We start from the raw sequence: 22,694 nt of genomic DNA, 5'->3' as shown, positions 1-22,694 counted from the left end.
GTGTTACTTATGGTAGGCCTTGTTACATTGGTCCCAGCTCTCTGCAGTTCATTCACTAGGTCCCCCCGCGTGGTTCTGGGATTTTTGCTCACCGTTCTTGTGATCATTCTGACCCCACGGGGTGGGATTTTGCGTGGAGCACCAGATCGAGGGAGATTATCAGTGGTCTTGTATGTCTTCCATTTTCTAATTATTGCTCCCACAGTTGATTTCTTCACTCCAAGCTGGTTGGCTATTGCAGATTCAGTCTTCCCAGCCTGGTGCAGGGCTACAATTTTGTTTCTGGTGTCCTTTGACAGCTTTTTGGTCTTCACCATAGTGGAGTTTGGAGTCAGACTGTTTGAGGGTGTGCACAGGTGTCTTTTTATACTGATAACAAGTTTAAACAGGTGCCATTACTACAGGTAATGAGTGGAGGAAAGAGGAGACTCTTAAAGAAGACGTTACAGGTCTGTGAGAGCCAGAAATCTTGATTGCTTGTTTCTGACCAAATACTTATTTTCCACCAAAATATGCAAATAAAATGAAAAAAAACAGACAATGTGATTTTCTGGATTTTTTTTTCTCAGTTTGTCTCCCATAGTTGAGGTCTACCTATGATGTAAATTACAGACGCCTCTCATCTTTTTAAGTGGTGGAACTTGCACTATTGCTGACTGACTAAATACTTTTTTGCCCCACTGTACACCAGCACTCCACCTAATGCAAACTAGAGCTGCAGGCACTAAGACAGCCTCTGTGCTGGTGGCTATCAAAAAGGAGGTTTTTAAAGAAAAAACAAGAGAGCACAGCGCCAGAGTTGCAATTATATGAGTCAATATCTCAGAAGCAGTGGCTAAAAATCATGGAGGTATAACAAGTGGATGAAAAAAATCATCTGCCTACCTTACGATGAGTAAATAGTTCAGTATGAATAAAGTGATCCTGTGAAGGAAGTTTCTGATCCATCAAAAGATCCACAGAAGTGGCTGTACCAGAAAGATTCTGTGCGCTGAAGCAGGGAAGTGGGAGCCAGTAAATGTGCAGGTACTGGAACGTGACCGCAGCAGCACGAGAGAAAATGCTGTGCACCCAAGGTAGAGGACAAGTGGGGACAGGGGAGCATCGCCCCCTGAGTGGGGGAGCCCACCTGAAGCCGCACCAAGGGTAGAAGGCGCGCGGTGTGCACCGGCCGAGAGATGCCGCTGTCAGTGCCGGAGTGTTGGGGGGGCGTGGTCTGGGTGACGTCACCTAGAGCAGGGAACTGGACGCAGGGGGAACTGAGGCCAATCGCCTACGCATTTCGAAGGTGCACGGACCTTCGCCAGGGCTGCATTTTGTCTCATGCCGCTGGGGTCTCATGCCAGTACCCTCTCTGTCCTGCTGGTGAAAGCTCTGCTTCCTTGATCTTATGAGGTGCTATGCTGAATAGGAGTTCATTGTTGCTATTGGAGATTTGTCTTCCTGTGCTGTTTGCTAAAGCTAAGTAGTTGAAGTTTGGAGTTGGAGTTGTGGTATTCTGTAGATTGCTGTAGAACGTGTGTGTTTATCTCCTGGTCTCTTTTCCCATTTAGTTTATTCCTCCCTGTCCCTATCCTTCTCCCTATTGTTGGTTAATGATTTTGTTTGATAGAGGTTTTCTGTTATTCCTGTTTTGTCTTAGTGTCTGGTATACCTTTAATTTCTGTCCCATGCCTCATGGGATGAGGGAAGGGACAGATAATGGTTTTTACAGGAGCATAATAAGGTCAGAGACTTGGGCCTCTCTACCTTCAAAAGTACCCCCGGGACATGGATATTTAGGTACCCAGTTCCAGGGACAGTTTGAGGCCCTCCTTCCTTACTGAAGACCATCACAGCATGACAGTTGTTGTGCTGTAAAAACATAATTCTGACATTTCATTTTTTTCTCTTTATATTGTTTACCGATTGGGTTCAGTTATTCAATTTTATTGACCGAGTGGACTTTTATGGACACATCAAAGCCAAATATCTGTTTTTTTTATTTTTAATAGAGGAAAAGGGGGATGATTTAAACTTTTATATTTTTTAAACTTTTTTTTTTCAGTTTATTAGGGGACTTAAACCTGTGATCATCTGATCTCTTATACTATACACAGCAATACTATATTACTTGTATGTATAGGAAAAATAATGCTCCTATATGTATAATAATATTATGGCCTAGCTTTCACAAAAGAAATGATATGACAGGCACAGGGGGTCTTCGGGAGGCCCCTGGCCATTATGGAATGCCATCGGTGCCTCCCACTTGCATCACAGGCATGCTGTAAGGCTAATTTCACATTAGCGTGCGCGTGCATTTTTTTACGCCTTTCAGCAGACCCAAAAATGCAACAGGTTGCGCTTGGCGCGCCTAGGCGCACACCTTGAAAAAACGCATGAGCACGAAAAAGCATATGAACGCATGCAAACGCAAGACCATGCGCACGCCATGTTAAACATAGGTACGCATGATGCATGCGCATGGATGCGCACAATGCGAGGCACAAACAAACGCTAATGTGAAACCAGCCTAAATGCTGTCAGAGATTGACAGAAGTTTTTAATAAGTTAACAGGCGTTCTGACTGTGACTGTTAGAGGCAAATGATGGTTGAATATCAAAGCCATTATCTGCTGGAAAAGATGATTCCTCGGCTTGCAAGCCTGCATAAAAGTCAGGGAGACAGCATATTACATATCTATACATCATGTCAGGGAGGTAATAAAGCTAAATTATCGTACATCTTGCCCATAAGGGATTGCAATCTCATGCACATGCAAGCCCCTTATTGTAGCATTGGGCGGTTGCCACACATGCAGATTTCTTTTCATTCATTTAGTTTGGAGTCCCAAAAATTACCCAACACACTTGTGGTTATGCCATAAATGTCTGAATTGGGAATACTCCTTTAGTACACGAAGTGTAGCTGTTAATTGTATGCATTTTCAACCAAAAGAGTACAGTAACAATAATGTAAAGGAAATACTTTTATTTCTCCTTTTTTTGTGTCCACTTATGATTTTGACTAAAAATTGACTGTTGGGATATTCATCTATTAATATGCAGCAGAAAAGTAATGCACTGAGCCATCCTGAGTAGTCACACAACCTATGAAAAGGTATGAAAATACCTTGATACTTATCACCTTAGATGGCCCACTTCAGCTCCAGGGTTTAAAGGCACCATGTTGCATATTTCAGCTTTCAGCAGAATCATCAGCTCTCAGACATTGTTGGAGAATTAACTTTTTTAATCTGAGACATACCGCAACCATTATCCTCATCACCAACAACACAGAGTACACAGGAAAAAACTGCCACCATCAAACTACTGAGAAGTCATACAACAGAGGGAGAAAGTACTGCACATCTCAACAAACTGTCACAGTCAACACAGCTTCACATCATGTTCACTTATGAGAGCATAAGTCTGCAGCTGTTGTATACACCCACACGCTCTCTATACCGCTGCACCTCCTAATATTCCACTCTAACTGATGTCTTCCAACTGTTTGAGGAATTCAGTGGATGCTGCGGCGTTTCATACTGAATGGTAAAATTAAAAATCTTTTTATTGATTACTTCTGTGACAAAGAATTGCTCTGTAATTGCCAGCATACATCACCACAGTATAAATCAGTAATACACTTCTTAATTAAAATATGTATTTTTGCCTCTGACACATTAATTATCAATTTATGCAGAATGCATTCCAATGATGTTACCAATTTCTCATATGATTAAGTTTGCTTGAAACAGGACCTTAAAAGGCAGATAAAACACTTCACGCATATTTTTGATATGTACTCATTTGCAATCGAACTAGTTTTATTTTTACGCAAAGAAAGCACATTGTTATTAATGCATTCCTCTAATTCCTATGTAATCTTTGGGTCTAAACTGAGATGTTGGACACCTGTCTCCATGGCAAAGTCTTGATATTAGGGATAATGTGTCCAGCTGTTGCTACAGTACTGTGTTCTAGCTTACAGTTATCTATATTGTGTGGGTGCATTACTATTTTGCTGTCTGAATTGATTCATCTAAGCTTATTTTTCCATGTATTAAACCAGTATAGTTTAGGCACTGTATAAGTAGTATTCAAGTCTTTTAGCACGCCTGTACACCTCTGAGGGAAATCTCAAATGCTGTACATACTGTATATGCACAATGTGGTGTAATAGAGTGCAACAATGATCTGCACCCCTGAAAATCATATGATTATATTGTGCAATGTTGATGCATTTCTCATCTATTGCATTGATTTGTTAGGTGTACTTGAAAACCATTGCTAGCTGCAGGGGTATTTGGGTAACAACGAGTTAGGTTCCATTCACACTACATTCTTTCCAATGTTCAGTGGTCCCGTCAGGGCTTACGTCCAAAACCTCAGCAACAGGTTTTGGGTCCATTGACTATAATGGTGCAGATTGAGCTACCATGTGCTCTTTCGAGTATCAATTTAGGGCATATATGCCTACTGGAGGTGGACACCCAGATGCAGTCTACTAAGTCTGGGTGTCTGCCAATGTACATTGAATCAGCCTATTCTACCAACCATGAACACGAACAAGCTACCATGGGAGATTGGTGCAAGATGTCAGATTTTTAATCATGAGCATAATGTCATCTTTTATATTTGCAAAGAAAATTTTAGATATTGGAGTCAAAAAACAACTGCCTCTCAATCTGCGTATGCGCGCCGCCCACTGTGTTCTGGGGACCAGTGCTGGAACGTTGCTATGTTCAGTGGAAACAATGTACTCTTTTTGTGCAATCTCCCCCACTGGTCCTCGGAACACAGTGGGTGGCGCACACAGAGATTGAGAGTATCCCTTGCGGATGGATGCTACTGCAAATGTGCTGCCGCCTGCGCAATTTTGTTGAAGCAAAATGTTTTCTTTGAAGACCAGACTATTAAATTACCAGGCTCAGTATTTAAAAGAGGCAAGTCACTGAAGGTTCAGTAACCTGTCATTTAAGCCCAGAATGATGATGTTGATGATGATGAGGCCAGAGCAACAAAAAAAGACCCTCCTACAGGCAGCCCCGGAGTACGAGCATCTCATTAACTCCAATTACAAGCACAGCTTAAACAAGAACCGCAAGACAGATTTTTTTCAACCCAGGAACCATTTTAATCAGTGTTACAGTGCCAACCTGACACTGTCTGTAGTTTATTTAGCAAAATCCTGATGACAGGTTCGCTTTAAGGGTGTGTGCACACGCTGCAGATTCTGCTGCGGATCCACAGTGGTTTTGGTCCTGCGGATCTGCAGCAGTCTCTGCTGTGGTGTACAGTACCATAATATCCTATGGGAAATGGAAACCGAAGTGCAGACGGTGCGGATTTTTCCGCGCGGATTTGCTGCGGATTCCGCTGCAGTTTACCATCTCCTCCTTTGTAGAGGTGATAAACCGCAGGGCTAAACTGCAGGTTAATCCGCAGATAAACCGCAGGTCTTTTGACCTGCGGATTTACCTGTGGATTTTGCCAAATCAGCACGGATCAATCCGCAGCAGAATCCGCAGCGTGTGCACGTACCCTTACTGCTTTTTGAGCTTTAAGCAGGTTCTTTGCCTCTATCTTACTTGGGATGAAAAGTAGCACATATTTTATGAGGACCTCTCCTATCTGATTTTTATAGATCCAATCATAATTTTATGTATGTGAGTTGGATAATAATATAGAGTTCTTTATTACACATGAAAACAGGAAATAAATGACAAATCACAGACGCATCCATCAGTGGCCTCTTTTTTATTATATAATTGTTTTAATTACTATTTATCTTTAGTCTTTAGTATTTGTCTGGTATTTTTGAAGTCACAATCATTCATCCAGTTACTACATGTCTTCAATGATAAGTTATTAATGTAGGGATACATAATTACGAACACCATAAAATATCATGTGATGAGGGTGGGAATTGTAATAGTGCAGTAGACTGAGCCAATAGAACATACAGTACCTGCTGGAACAGACCTTATTAATGTATGTAGCTTAGCTTCACTTGTCACCCAAGTCTGATCTCTAGTGGTCATCAAAGAGATCATACTACCATGTACTGATTGTATTTTGTTAAAAGGGTCAATTTGAAATAAGCTAATCACAGTTTTTTTCCCTGCTGAGACTCTAAATGATAGGCTGCTTGTGTAACGCAAGGTTTGATAAATTGGCCCCAAAGTGCCCAAACAATGAGCACTAGGTCCTCCAGAGAGAGGTGCTCTTTTGTAACGAATATCTGCTTTAACTAAATTGTGGATATCCCAAACAAGGGACAGCAACAATAGGATATTCAAAAATTGGTTTTCTAAGTCATACAACCACTTTACTATAGTACTTATTCCACCAACACATTCCCACAGAGATTATACTAACATCTCAACCTCTGCTGGTTACAGAAATTGGGGGAACCCCACATCATTTTTTATTTATTTATTAGGTTAATAGTTCTACAGTAAGCTCCACATGCAAGGCACTAAAGTGGGGTTGTAAAATTATGTATCTGACTGATATTTATCTATTATCTTTTGCACATCTTTAAGGCCTGTTTCACACTTGCTTTTTTTTGCAGCGCGTTTTTCCCGCAAAAAAACGCATTGAAAAACGCATACAAAAGCATACAACTGCTGCGTTTTTTTCAAGCATTTTTATGAGCATGCATGAAAAAAACGCAGCGTTTTTATGCGTTTGTATGCGTTTTTAGTGCGTTTTTACCGCGTTTGCGTTTTTTTCCCAACATTAGGTGGCCCCTCACACTAACCCAAACCATGACTTTACTAACCCTAACCCTGACCCTAACCCTAACCCTTAACCAAACCATACTTAACCCTAACCCTGACCCTAACCCTTAACCAAACCATACTTAACCCTAACCCAAACCCTAACTAACCTTAACCCTAACCCTAACCCTAACCCTAACCCTGACCCTAACCCTTAACCAAACCATACTTAACCCTAACCCTGACCTAACCCTGACCCTAACCCTGACCCTAACCCTAACCCTAACCCTGACCCTAACCCTTAACCAAACCATACTTAACCCTAACCCTGACCCTAACCCTGACCCTAACCCTAACCCTGACCCTAACCCTGACCCTAACCCTACTTAACCCTAACCCTGACCCTAACCCTTAACCAAACCATACTTAACCCTAACCCAAACCCTAACTAACCTTAACCCTAACCCTAACCCTAACCCTAACCCTGACCCTAACCCTTAACCAAACCATACTTAACCCTAACCCTGACCCTAACCCTGACCCTAACCCTAACCCTAACCCTAACCCTAACCCTAACCCTTAACCAAACCATACTTAACCCTAACTCTGACCCTAACCCTTAACCAAACCATACTTAACCCTAACCCAAACCCTAACTAACCTTAACCCTAACCCTAACCCTGACCCTAACCCTAACCCTGACCCTAACCCTTAACCAAACCATACTTAACCCTAACCCTGACCCTAACCCTTAACCAAACCATACTTAACCCTAACCCAAACCCTAACTAACCTTAACCCTAACCCTGACCCTAACCCTAACCCTAACCCTACTTAACCCTAACCCTGACCCTAACCCTGACCCTAACCCTAACCCTAACCCTTAACCAAACCATACTTAACCCTAACCCTGACCCTAACCCTAACCCTAACCCTGACCCTAACCCTAACCCTAAACCCCCTTAACTAACCCTAACTCTAACCCAAACCCCTAAATTCCATGGTTAACAAAAAAAACGCATGTGCAAAAAAACGCATACATAAGCATGCCAATGCGCACATATGCGCACCCATAGACTTATATTGGGTGTCTTGCTGTAAAAAAACGCATTGCGCGCGCATGCGTTTTTTTGAGGCAAATCGGACGCACAAAAAATGCAACAAGTTGCATTTTGTGCGCCCGAGCGCATACCGCAAAAAAACGCATGCGCGGTAAAACGCGTACAAACGCATGTGTATGCGCACATAAGCGCATCCCATGCAAAGTATAGGAAAAAAAAACGCATGCGCTATTTAGCGCTAAATTACCGCGAAAAAAAACGCAAATGTGAAACCAGCCTAACACATAAAAATCAATAATTTCTTGAACGCATTTTATTCTGGCGATGTGTCACACCTATAGCATATGGATTGCACACAGACAGTATACACGTACAAACGGATGACACAAGGAGAGGGAAAACTGACCATCTCATACATATAATTTTTTATGCAGACATTTGAATGGAGCCTTACGTTGACGAGATGAGTGCTCAAGCAAAATAGGCAGGTAATGGTTACCTCCAATATTAATCTACATAATATATAAACTCATCAGAACCTCCTAACAGAATAAAGCTATTGTGAACAGGTGCAATTTGCTATGACTGCTGTGGTGCAGTGACCGCTGTGACAGCTAGGGGGTGCTGTATGGATCATGCACTCAGGCATATCCATTATTGCAATGGAGAAAGGATGGTAAATGACCGTTATGTATCACAAGGTGGGTGGCCTTGTGATGGAAGCTAGAACCGCTATTAATCCTCAGATATTCTGCTGAGGGTTTGTTACTCTGTATTAGGGAGAGTTTCCAGGTGGCTGGTGAGATGAGTGGGACCAGTCACCTACAAACCCACCCAGGGACATGTGTCTGAACTAAAGCTTATGTGTGTGGTTGTGAAGGACCTGCAATGAGGTCATAGCTCATGATGCTGTGGGCGTGGCTGCGGACCATATAAGGTGACCAGGGTAGGTCACATGAGGGAATGACTGGATCTGATTGGTCCGTGTGGAAGGTTCCAGATGTTAGGATCGGTGAAACGCACTAAATAAAAATAATAAAGTGCGTTCGCCGCTCGGGGTCTACCGTGCAGTAGGTGATATAACCGCTGCTAAGTGGTGGCAGGAGCAATATGGCAGAAATGTGCACAGGGTTAAACTTCACCCAGGTGCGCAGAGCAATCTCAGTTAATTCACAGAGATGCCAAATAAGTACAAGCACAAAAGACTGAGCCTGTGGAGGTCACAGTACTCAGTAAAAATGCACACACAGTGTCAGGTCACAGGAGTAGCCCAAGACGGCGGCATTACATCCGTCTAGACCTACCGTGTGCGGAGCGTCGCAACTGCGGACGCATAGGGGCTGCTACTGCAGTGCGGCGTGGACACTGCCGCTAAATGACAAGGCTAAGGCGCAAGCGCAAAGTCTATACTAGCGCATGGCGGAACAGCCATGCACGCCTTTCGTAGCAGCCGGGACCTTCCGCAAGCCTCCAGATCTCTGAGATGAACCAATGAGATCTGGAGCGGGACCTGAGCACATGACTCCCGATCTCCAATGGGAGATCGTCCCATGAGCATGCTCAGTAGGAGAACAGAAGGACTTAGCCTCAGGAGAGATTTGCTGCAAGGCAATTTCCTCTGCAATCTCCTCTGCAGAAGATAAACAGCAGGAAACTGCAGAATGTCAGGGTCTGGATCCCTGCGGAGTAAAGGCAGAAATCCGACTACTAACACCGGAAGGCCGACGTACTAGAAGGTGGGATACCTTCCTGATGTGCACATGTGGACGCCGCTGACAGTTTGTGGCCTGTGTGTAATAGCCTGTGAGTGCTGGCCAGTCCCCAGGAGGAAAAGGGACATCAGGACTGAGAAGCAGCTAAGAGGTAACCCCAGACAAAGGGGGGAATTATCTGAGAGACTGTAGAGCTTGTTTGCTGGATAAAGCACAGCCTGTGTGAACACAGGGCTAAGGGAGCAGAGCTCCACTATGAACATTCATTTTGTCTGCTGTAAGACTGTTATCGTTTTCCTCATGCTGCTATGGTTTATGCTGCACAATAAACCATATGGATTATGTTATATGAAAAAGCCTGTGCCAGACCTGGTCCATCTGCCACCAAGTGAGTGTTCCCCAATACCCTCAGTGAGCGCTACCTTACACTGCATAATATAAAAAAAAACAGAACAGAGGAAAATGTAGGTGCAAATGTTAGCGCCCCTACTCTGTGCCCCTATATTTCTAATGAAAAGCAAGCAGCCTTTCAAAAATTTGCCTACAGGGCAGTAGAAATTTTCCACAGGAAAGGTATGGCTGATAAAAAAAGGTTTGGGTCCCATCAAAAAGAAGGTCATTTTGTTGAGGCTGGTGGGCACGCATGGCTTTTTTCACCAAGTACCTTAAAGGACTTATCTCACAGTTAAATATATATTTTATTTGCATGGATTGATGAAAAATTGATGAAAAATAATAACGGGTGCAAACTCTTCGTTCCCATGGATTCAGCATACGCTGCTCTGGAGGTGGGGCATGTCCTATTTTTCCAGCACCACTGCAGCCTGTGAACTACAAATTTTTAAAAAATCTCATAGGAACCCCTCTATTTTTGATAACTAGCACAGGCAACACTGGCAGCTGCAGCTTGCAGACCCCAGCTGCCAGCTTTATATTGGCTGGTTATCAAGAATAGAGGGGTCCCATGCCTTTTTTATATTTATTTATAGCGCACAGGCACAAGCTGATGAATAAATAATTAAAAATAACGTCATGGGGTCCCCTCCATTTTTGAAAACCAGTCAAGCTAAAGCAAACATCTGGGTGCTGGTATTCTCAGACTGGTAAGGGGCCATGGATATTGTCAATAAGACAACCCCATTACTAGCCCCATACTTTTTTAATTTTTATTTCAATGAAAATCTGTGTCATTATTTCAGATAAAGGATTTTATTCTGGCCATGTCTTATTTACAATCTAACTATGGGGTTAGTAATGGGGGAGTCTTATAGATGCCTCTCCATTACTATCTTATGGGGTTGATGTCAGCAGTCATAAAGCAGCTGACATCAACCCCACAAACATTGCCCCACTTGCCACCGCACCAGGGCAAGTGGGAAGAGCCGGGCAAAGTTCCAGAATTAGTACATCTAAAAGATGCGCTTTTTCTGGGGTGGCTGCGGGCTACTATTTTAAGGCTGGGTGGACAATATCCATGCCCCCTTACCAGTCTGAGAATACCATCCCTCAGCTATCTGCTTTAGCTTGGCTGGTTGTCAAAAAAAGGGGAGGAGGCCTTTCTTTTTTAAATGTATTTATTTAAATAATTTTAAAAACGGCATGGGACCCCTCTATTCTTGATAACCAGCCAATATAAAGATATAAAGGTGACAGCTGGAGTCTGCAGCCCTCAGCTGTCAGTTTTGCTTGCACTGGTTATTAAAAATAAGCCATTTTTTAAATATTTATTTATAGCGCAGAGGTGCCGGCTGATGAATACTTCCATCAGCGGTGCCTGTTCTTGTTGTTATCAGCGACAGCCAGCATAAGCTGATTGGAGTAGTACTCTTTCATCAGCCGATGCCTGTGACCGGAGTTAACCTTATACTGCCAGTCACAGCTGCTGACTCGTGCTGTCATTTCACAGCGTATGAACTGCAGCTCTCTGACCGGTGGTAATGATCTTACAGTTGATCAGAGCTGTTTCTCATGCTGTCATGCACATAACAGTGTGAGAGGCAGCTGATGTTCGGGTTTCGAACACAAAAAGTAACACGGACTACCTGGAGAAGTCCATGTGCAAGGTCACTGCTGGCTCATGCTGCCATCTGACAGTGTGAAAACTGCAGCTCTCTGACCGGCAGTAATGAGCTTCCTGCCAATTAAAGCCTTGTTTGCCTCGCTTTCATGCACTTGACAGTGTGGGAAAACAATGGATGTTCAGGTCCCCCCATTCTTCTGAAAAGGGTTCAGGCTTGCGTTCGGGTACCATTCTGGTACCCGAACCAAACTTTTTTTTAGATGTTTGCCTGTTCTCGCCGAACATCCATGTGTTTGCCCATCACTAATGGTGAGTACTAGTCCTTCAAAGAAATCTTCAAGCAGAGGCTGGACAGACATGCAATGATGAGTAGGGCCCATAGTCTGCTGCTGAACACATACAGTAGATAGATAACTATTTTACTGTTCTTGATGCTAAATTATACATTTATATAATTTTCCATAATACATTGATTTCATCATCATTATTACTAACAATCGTAACTGGATAACTGGTGAACAGTAGGACCAGTTTATAGCCTATAAGCCAATCCTATTAAACAATGACACATTTTGTTTGTGGAGCAGAACATCCAAACACTGTTAAATATTAGGTGTGACATGCGAGTAATTATACAATTAAAATAATGGTTTTCCTGTTCCTTCGCTGCAGTTCCTACAGAGATTTAAAAGTGTGAGCGTTGTGTAACAAGACTTGGGAACGCTAGGAAGGATTTATTATTATTGCCGCCAATGGCTGTTTCAATGCATTCGTTTTTATGTCTATGTCTGTTTGATAGTCAACCAAATGCCTGAGGCTTATTTGTATCTGCCAAGATGGCACAAGCCCAAATGTGATTACCCTAGCAGTTTTCTGGAAGATTTAGCACTGCATTTTAATAGCATCATACACTATAAATGTGTCTGGAAAAGAAATTGAACAGACATGCAAGTCACTTAATACCCCACCCCCTCCCCGTGATGTAAACTATCTCCAGTGAGGAGGAATGTAACGTCTAGAGAGAAAACCTAAAAAATACTGTTTAAAAAAAAGTCAACCCATGGCTGGTGGAACTGCGCCTGGGAAAAGCTCAGACGCCCCCGTTCTCATTACAACATGTCATTGTATGGTTATCACTTGTATATGGAGTGGGCAAATCAATTAGAAGACAATATCTTGTGTTGCCAACATCTCCACATCACAGATGCTAAACCTATGTCCTGAATGCCACAAAAATATTAAATGCAGGTTTCATAAGAAGTATGGAACAGATCGTTTTTATTTTATAAAATGAAAGACAAATGTGCTAAGATGACTGATCATTCTGGCTGCTGTCCGCAGTTTCCTAGGATTTGTGAACCTTGGTTACAAGCTGTGTATCATGTAGTTACATGGTTAGGGGTGGTCTACTCATTTGAAAAGTAAATTTTAAGATAGTATTTTCATACAGGGACGCACACAGACAGAAAAGTGCCCCTGTGCAAGAACAGTATATGGGCCTCTTGCTGTCCAATAATTCTTGTATGACAGAAGCTCCTTGCTGCTTTGGAGGTGGTAGCGGACGCCTTTACTTTGGCCCCCCTGTGCAACTTTACTGGTTGACCCAATTACATGTCCGCTGCTGTTTTCATCTAGCAATGTTATAATATATCGCTAGAGTAAGCTATATTAAAAGGATTGATAAGATCCAACCTCAAGTAAAGCATCTGATCAGTTTTTTGAAGCCCTCAAGATTTAGCTCTCTTTAATATTGCAGAAAACCTACAGTATTTCATTGTATAAAAAACATACATTATGCAACTGTCTGATTTACCTTGTATTTCTATTTATCCATTTTTTAACATAGTCGCTACCTGTCAATGATTAGAGGGATCCTGTCAGGCAATTTATGCTGCCCAAATCGCTGCCCAACGTCAGCTAGGAATATTATTTTTTTTAAATATACTTTGAAGATCCAGCTGAGGACCATAGCTGGAGAAAAAATTCTTCCCAGCACCACTGCAGATGATTGCTAGGTCTCTCCCTTGCCTTGCATATACAATTGTGTGGAAAAAGTATTTGGCCATCTTCCTGATTTCATGTTTGTCACACTTAAATGTCTCAGATCACCAAATATTAGACAAAGATAACACGGGTAACCACAAAATACAGTTTATAAAAGAAGGTCTTTATATTAAGAGAAAAAGAAATCCAAACCTACAGGGTCCTGTGTGAAAAGTGATTGCATCCTAAACCTAATAACTGGTTGGGCCACACTTAGCAGCAACAACTGCAATCAAGTATTTGTGTTAATTTGTTTAAGGCTGCGGATTGATCGGCGTGGATTTTCACAATCCACAGGTCAAAAGACCTGCGGTTTATCTAAGGATTATCCTGCGGTTTTGCCCTGCGGTTTTACCATCTCCACAATGGAGGAGATGGTAAACCGCTGCGGAATCCGCAGAAAGAATTGACATGTCAATTCTTTCTGCGGTTTAGAAACCGCAAAAAAAATCAGCATGGAAAATTACGCAGCATTTGCACTGCAGTTTCCATTTCCCATAGGGAATAATGGTACTGTACACCGCAGCAGAAACTGCAGTGGATACGCAGCTGCCAAAACCGCTACGGATCCGCACCAGAATCCGCAGCGTGTGCACACAGCCTTAAGGGGAGGGCAATCAGGATATCAGGAAGGGGGCAAGCACTTTTTCAGACAACTGTATGTATAGAGACCTGTCAATCAGTGCAGCAGCGCTGGGGAAGAGTTGGCTTGGGGTGTGCGGCAGACTAGCCTGGCATGAATAGCCTGACAGGTTCCCTATAAGTTTTTAGAGGCAGAAAGACAGTGCATTTGTACCACTTTTCTGAATGATCGCATTCAAAGATCTCATGATCTCAATACACCCATTAGGCCATGAGCACACGGTCAGTATTTGATCAGTTTTTTATCTCAGTAAAATGTAAACAAAAATCGGGAGTGGAACAATCAGAGGAACAGAAACACATCACCACTTCTGTAGTTTTCACCCACTCCTGGTTTTGGCCTACAAATACTGATGTAAAATACTGACCAAATGCTGAAAATGTGAACGTGGCCTTATAGTCTATGGGGCGATTCTCATGCTTTTTCATCTGATCAATACCCCACACAAAAAAAATAGCAATCAAAAAGTGATATCCATTTTTGATCCAATTTGTATGTGCCAAAATAGTTTATCGCTCATGGGTATGTGAGAGAAAACAGCAACAACTCTGCTTCGTCCATTTTTCTTTACTGCTTAAGAGGTAGGCGAAGCTTCGTAAATTTTTTTTTTCAGATTCCAAAAAAATTAATGCCACGCTGATAGTAAAAACGAATACAAGGCCTAAAATTGGAATCAAATCAAATCAAGCTCACAGAATGAAAACTTTGTTCTTGAAAGAGAAAAAAAGATGTGAATGAGCCCTAGTAATGACACAATTTTGTTTGTATTTTGGTGCTGACACAGCATTATCAACCCTTAACTTTTCAGTTTTGTATAAAGCATGCACAGCTAAATAGTCAAAAAGATCCCTAAAAATATATTTCAAGTTTGCTGTATTTTGGGCAATTTTTTCATAAATGTATGTCTCATTCACACGCCATTTTTATGGTGAATGTTTGAAATGTATATGTTCACTCTTTAGAATTTTTTTTTTAGATCTTTTTAAGGTGTTTTTGTAGCAGTATCCACCTGAAAAAAACATTGTGTGCACCTACACAAAGACTATATGCACCAGAAGAATGACACTGCCTTTTTTGCATCACGAAAATACACAGGGTCAAAAACTAATTGTAGTCCAAACACAGAGAAGAAGTGGCACAGGCACTCACCGTCCCATTAAATGTCCTTTATTTGGATATCATATCAAAACAGCAAGGAAACGTGGTGAGGAGACGCAACGGACGACAGCCGTTACGCGCTGATATGTGCTTCTATGGGTCTTAGGTGGCGAGGAGGTAACGAGTCCCATAAAGAGGCTCGAGACCATCCCTTACCTGACTTCAGCCAAGTAATTTAGAGACCTTATCCACCTTTACAAATCGGAGTGAACAACTCACAAAACCAAGTCATAAAACACAATTATAACACACAATTAAAATAACAACAATAGCAAACATTTCATAAAAAACAGACATATCAATTTTATCGCTAAATCCTGTTGCACCTTGCGCTCGTATGTGCATTATCCACCTATCTTCTTTTCTGAGCAACATATTATGCAGATCTCCATCTTGTGCAGGGATGACTTTTTCAACCCCCGCAAAATGCAATATCTCAGGATTACCTGCATGTTTTTCTCTTATATGATTACTTAGTCTGGTGACCCTTTTACCCGATGTTAAAGGGTGAATTGTTTTTCCAATATAATGAAACCAGCAAGGGCAGAACAAAACATAAACAACAAACCGCGTGTAGCACAAAATAAAGTCCCGTACTTTATGTGTTACTCCTCCTATTTTCAAAGTCTTGCTGGTCAGAAAAAATGAACTAAAAGTGCAGTGACAGCACCTAAAGTTACCTGTTGGCATATTCTTTTTCAACCAATTACTAGACTCTGCTACAATCCGGTTATGCACCAATATGTCTTTTAAATATTTTGTCCTCCTGTTGGTGACTAATGGACCCCTTGCTGTTACTTCAGAGATACCTTCTTCTTTCTGTTCCAATTCCTATTAATTGCCGCTCTGATTTGTTTGTCCATAGGGTCAAACTCAAAATTGAAAATAATTCTCTTTCCTCCTTTTATTTTCTATCTGAGTATCTTTTCTTGCCACAATAGACCTTTGCCCTACAGAGGACAAACCCAAAGCCGTTGCTCTTTCTAGAGCCGTATCTAGAAGCCTCTTAGGGTGTGTGCACACGCTGCGGATTCTGCTGCGGAGTTTTCCACGCGGATTTGTCTAAATCCGCAGGTCAAAAGACCTGCGGTTTATATGCAGATTTTCTGCGGTTTAGCCTGCGGGTTTCCCCTGCAGATTGACACCTGCCATGGAGCAGGTGCCAAACCGCGGCGGAATCCGCACAAAGAATTGACATACTGCGGATTTGAAACCGCAGCAAATCCGCGCGAAAAATTCTGCACCGTGTGCACTGCGGATTTAATTTTCCATTGATTATAATGGTACTATACACCGCAGCAGAAACTGCTGTGGATCCGCAGGGCCAAATCCGCTGCGGATCCGCAGCAGGATCAGCAGCGTGTGCATACACCCTTAGGGCAGTTTCACACGTCAGTGTCTCCGGTACGTGTAGTGACAGTTTTCTCATGTACCGGAGACACTGACACATGTAGACACATTCTAATGAATGTGTCTATGCAGATGTCAGCGTGTTTTCACGGACCGTGTGTCAGTGTGCAAAACACGCTGACATGTCCGTTTTTGTGCAACAGCACGGATCACACGGACCCATACAAGTCAATGGGTCCGTGTAAACATGTACCGCACATGGATGCTGTCCGTGTGTGATCCATGTGCGTTTTTAAAAGTCAAAGGGTTAACATTGAAACTAATTTTTCAAACACACGGGCAGCACACGGAAGGCACATGGATGGTACACGGATGTCACACGGATGGCCTCCGTATTCACACGGACATGGATAGCTCCGGTACCGTTTTTTCCGGTACCTGAATTATCTGGACGTGTGAAACTGCCCCTAGGGTGACCCCTCTCTGAAAACCTTCAATAAAAATCCATAGACTGTGCTCTTAAACGATCCAAGTCATTATTAATCCTCTGTAGCCTCAAAAACTGACTATAGGGTATCGTTTTTATGTGTAGGGGATGTGCACTTTCAAAGTGTAATAGAGAGTTTGTGGAGGTGGGCTTCCTAAATACTTCTGTCTTAATAAACCCTCACCTTCACATCTAAAAACTAACTGTAGGAACTTAATCTAAAGGTAGTTGAGCTGCCACTACAGGGCCAACCCATAGATACTGTAGAAATTATGCTTTTGGTGGACAAAAACATGACCATCTGTTCTAATTTTATACAACACCTTGAAAACTCCCAGTCAATCCATACGTTTTAAAAAAGGTAAAAACACAAAAATTGAGCTTGACTTGAGTTGGCACACATGCAGAACTTAAATGCATGTTCACATTGGCCACAGAACATATAAAACCTACAAGAGAAAAAGTGAGCAAAAACTCTGCTGTAACTAAGTAAATAAAAAGCAAAAAAGTGCATTTGAATAACACAAACTTTGTAGCAATACTTTTTTTTAATCAAAAAATAGCATAAAAACCATCCCACCACAACAAGGTAATTCTGATCGGGACAGTCCTACACTGTCTAATATTAAAACCTTACCATGTGTCAATTTTGACCTCAGTGTGAATAAGGACAGACAAAAGGACTGGGCCCAACCAGTGGAACATCAGTCTGGGGAAGCCTTATATACAATTTCCAGCTCAGGAGAGTGAGGCCACACCCCGGCTTGCACAGAATGCAATAATGCAAAGAAAAAACATGAAAATTGAACTTGACTTGAGTTGGTACGCATGCATAACTAAAACGCATGTTCACATTGGCCACAAAACATAAAACCTACAAGAGAAAAAGTGAGAAAAAACCCTGCTGTAAATAAAAAGCAAAAAAGTGAATTTAAATAACACAGAGTTTTTAGTAATACTTTTTTTTTTATCAAAAAATAGCATATTTTTAAAAAAGGTAAAGTTTAATTTTATCTAATTGAACTCTTTGGACATTTTGGTGTCTCAGTGTATACGTGATGCTTACAGCTCCGATGCAGTTTGCACCTTGATCTGACATTTCCTTAGAAATGTTCATTTGTTGCTCCCTAATGTGTCTACATAAAGCCCAAGACTAGATTTACTGTATAATTAATTCTACCCAATAATCATCTATAGAATTTACAATGCTTCACTTCACATATCTATTGTACTCACAATTTAATTAGCTTGTTTTTCTTAAAAAACTGTCTTCCCACATATAAAACTAATGTGACACATAATATTTACCTCAATATGTTTCTAGGAAAAAATATAATTTTTCTCTCCCGGAGTAAGTAAACTTAATTTCTCTTTTATAACATGTCACAGCCCAAACTGGATGATAAATGCAATCTATTTGTATTGTTATAAAAGAATCAATGACTGCCAGCAGTTGTAAAAGTAGAGACGTGGGGATTAGATAGGGGGTGGATTAATTCAGGTTTCAGCAGGGTAAAAGCAAGGAACAAATGGGTTCTCATAGGGGTACCATTGATTTTAATAAGACACAGGTAACAAAAAAGTTTCTTGCTGCAAATATAGGGCTGTATAAATGCCATGTCTGGGTGGCATCACCCCCTGGGCTTTGTAAAAGAAGACATAGTAATTACATGTAACCTGTCATCCACTGATCTGCACAGAAAGAAAGTGGAAGGTCTTGTAGCCTTACATATTTCATCCTCCAGCAATGTATGTGTTACAGCCGACCTGTCACCACATACAGTATGACATTTGTGTTACAGTAAATGCCTGCATTGTCATTGAAATAACAGTGGTGAAGTCCCTATTCTGCCATCCCTGTGTTATCTTCTTCACATTTTACAACTGTAGTGCTAAAGACACAAGGCCCGATGCATGAAAGCTTTGAAAAGTCACAAATTTATGCGCAATTTGTAGATGCGCCAAAATTTCGAAAACTTTTTACATCCAACACCAGTTTCTTCCAGCTGCAATAAAATGGATGCAGCTGAGGTGGGACAGAGGGCATAGTCACTGTTACCCTTCAAGTTCACAATTTTTACTCCAGCAAGGGCTGACATAGATTTTGTGACGAGGCGCACACAGAGGTGTACACTGCTCACCCGACGCGCCTGATTCATGAAGACATGTATGCCTCTTCATGAATTAGGAGCATTTGAATTCAGCTCGCTCACCTCAACCAAGCTTGATGAATTGGGCCCTAAAAACTGAAGCAGGCTGATGTATTTGTGGCGCCCCTGAGGGTTCAGTCGCAACAGAGGTACTGCATCTCCTCCTGAGGTGTGGTACCACACCATTCGGGTAAGGTGGAGACTCCTGACCACACTCCAACACCTGCATCCCACACAACATAGTAGTGTAGCAAAGCACACTTTGGTGGCTCCCTGCTTGGAACACGAAGCGTGCTGGGAGGCGGGTGGAGTTAGTTGGCACCAAAAGAGCGGGAAGAGTTTAGTATTTGGTTAGTCTGACAAAGTGAGTGGAAGAGTGAAGATCTCCTGAGTGGGATGGATGAAGGAAGTGCTACAGCCGACCTCAGTAACCTGGGTCCGCTTGCACAGGAAAGAGACATTGATGGAAAGCCTGACTCTCTCCATAAGAAAGAAGAATTAGTACGGAACGTAAGAAGAGGAGGACTAAGGATTAGTGTAACAACCCTGCTGGCATCACTACATGGCCTCCCATCCCCCGCACACCAACTTACTTTCTGCTTCAAGCCATGCTGTGAATACTGTCTGTTGCCAGCCCTGTGCTCCATGTGCTATGCCTCGTGTTTTCCTGCTTGCTCTCCATGTTTCCTGACTGTGTGTATAGGGGGGCGGTGCCTGAACTCCCTGGTTCTTATGCAGTCAGGGTGCACCTGGGTAATCTGTCCCTGACCAATCACCTGGAGCCCTTGACTATTTAGTTTCACCACTCCCACGGAAAAATTGCCTGTGCAATGTCTAATCTCAGTTAGTATCGCGCTGCTGAGGAAGCCAGGCCCTGTTCTGTGTATCTCCTTCTCTGGAGGTTTACCCCTAGTCTTGCTTTGTACCTTGTCTGCCTGCCAGGAGGCGGATTATCCTGGTGTCTTTGTCCCTGTCTCTCTGTCTGAACTCAGTCTTACCTTTGTCTATCAGTCTCCCTTTCTCCTTGTTTGTGGCTCCCTTCCTTGCTGTGTCTTTCCTTGTGTCCTCCCTGTCTGTGCATCTGCACTCTAGCCGCTCTGTTTGCACTGCTCTTGCTGCCACTGCAGAACCTCTTGCTGCAGCTTCTCTCCACAGACCTTGTGGTTCTGCTTTGCTCCAGTCCTGCGGCCGCTGCAGAACCTCTTGCTGCAGCTTCTTTCCACAGACCTTGTGGTTCTGCTTTGCTCCATTCCTGCTGCCGCTGCGGAACCTCTTGATGCAGCATCTCTCCACAGACCTTGTGGTTCAGCTTTGCTCCACTCCTGCTGCCGCTGCAGAACCTCTATCTGCAGCTTCTCTCTCCACTCCTGCCTTCACCTGCACCTCCTGTGTGAACAGGTCCAAACCTGTTCCTACTTATTTCACTCTTGCCTGCCTGCATCCATACCTGCACCTCCTGTGTGAACAGAAACAAACCTGTTCCTTCATATTCCACTCTAGCCTGCCTGCATCCATACCTGCACCTCCTGTGTGAACAGGTCCAAACCTGTTCCTTCTTATTTCACTCTTGCCTGCCTGCATCCGTACCTGCACCTCCTGTGTGAACAGGTCCAAAACTGTTCCTTCATATTCCACTCTTGCCTGCCTGCATCCATACCTGCACCTGCTGTGTGAACAGGTCCCTACTTGTTCCTTCTCAAGCTGTGCCCGCCTGTCCTGTGTCTCAAGCTGTGCCCGCCTGTCCTGTGTCTCAAGCTGTGCCCGCCTGTCCTGTGTCTCAAGCTGTGCCCGCCTGTCCTGTGTCTCAAGCCGTGCCCGCCTGTCCTGTGTCTCAAGCCGTGCCCGCCTGTCCTGTGTCTCAAGCCGTGCCCGCCTGTCCTGTGTCTCAAGCCGTGCCCGCCTGTCCTGTGTCTCAAGCCGTGCCCGCCTGTCCTGTGTCTCAAGCCGTGCCCGCCTGTCCTGTGTCTCAAGCCGTGCCCGCCTGTCCTGTGTCTCAAGCCGTGCCCGCCTGTCCTGTGTCTCAAGCCGTGCCCGCCTGTCCTGTGTCTCAAGCCGTGCCCGCCTGTCCTGTGTCTCAAGCCGTGCCCGCCTGTCCTGTGTCTCAAGCCGTGCCCGCCTGTCCTGTGTCTCAAGCCGTGCCCGCCTGTCCTGTGTCTCAAGCCGTGCCCGCCTGTCCTGTGTCTCAAGCCGTGCCCGCCTGTCCTGTGTCTCAAGCCGTGCCCGCCTGTCCTGTGTCTCAAGCCGTGCCCGCCTGTCCTGTGTCTCAAGCCGTGCCCGCCTGTCCTGTGTCTCAAGCCGTGCCCGCCTGTCCTGTGTCTCAAGCCGTGCCCGCCTGTCCTGTGTCTCAAGCCGTGCCCGCCTGTCCTGTGTCTCAAGCCGTGCCCGCCTGTCCTGTGTCTCAAGCCGTGCCCGCCTGTCCTGTGTCTCAAGCCGTGCCCGCCTGTCCTGTGTCTCCAGCCGTGCCCGCCTGTCCTGTGTCTCCAGCCGTGCCCGCCTGTCCTGTGTCTCCAGCCGTGCCCGCCTGTCCTGTGTCTCCAGCCGTGCCCGCCTGTCCTGTGTCTCCAGCCGTGCCCGCCTGTCCTGTGTCTCCAGCCGTGCCCGCCTGTCCTGTGTCTCCAAGCCACGCCTGCTTGCCCTGTATCTGTCGTACCTTCTTGCCCGGTGTCTCAGTCTGCCTGTCAGTCACATCTGTCCAATTGACTTGTCTCCAAGTGGGATCAGCTGCCACAGCCAGACACCACCCTGGAGTGGCACCCGACAGCTATCTGCCGCACAAGCCTGACCTCACCATCAGAGGCTCCAGTGAAGACCAAGGTAGCTGTCGTAGTCACGCCCCTTCCAGGGTAGTCTGGTCTGTGGCACAGTGGGGCCACAACCCCCGGCTCGCGCCACTCAGCCAAGGCTCGAGCGTGACAATTAGGGTTAGAGCAGAACCCTTCCCAAGTTCACAGCGCATGGCCAGGGTCCGGTCCCCAAGGTTGTATGGATACTAATGGTCCTGCAGCAGACATCGGAGGAATAGAAGTTGTCAACACTTTATTCCCACACAAGACTTGGGGGCACAACAGCAACGAGAGTGAGCCGGGACTTAGTAGCAAGGAGTCCCTGAAGCAGGCTACAGCTGTCTGCCGTACAAGTAGAGTTCTTAGGATCATCTGACAGGAGGAACTCCAGTGTAACTCAGTACTGAGAGTACTTCACTATAGGCACAAAAGGGAGACGTTCAGAAAAGGCACTTATGTTGGCGGAGTGTTGGTATGGAGTACTTCATCTTGCCTGGAGGTTGGCTGAGCCCCTGACCTGGAGGACACGGCATCGAGGCGGGTACCTGTATGCACAACAGACTGTGAGTAAAGCTTT

Source organism: Dendrobates tinctorius, unplaced genomic scaffold (genome assembly GCF_039654945.1).
Source record: "Dendrobates tinctorius isolate UK_male_01 unplaced genomic scaffold, ASM3965494v1 ptg000016l, whole genome shotgun sequence".
Taxonomy (NCBI): domain Eukaryota; kingdom Metazoa; phylum Chordata; class Amphibia; order Anura; family Dendrobatidae; genus Dendrobates; species Dendrobates tinctorius.
This window is presented reverse-complemented; position numbering follows the sequence as displayed.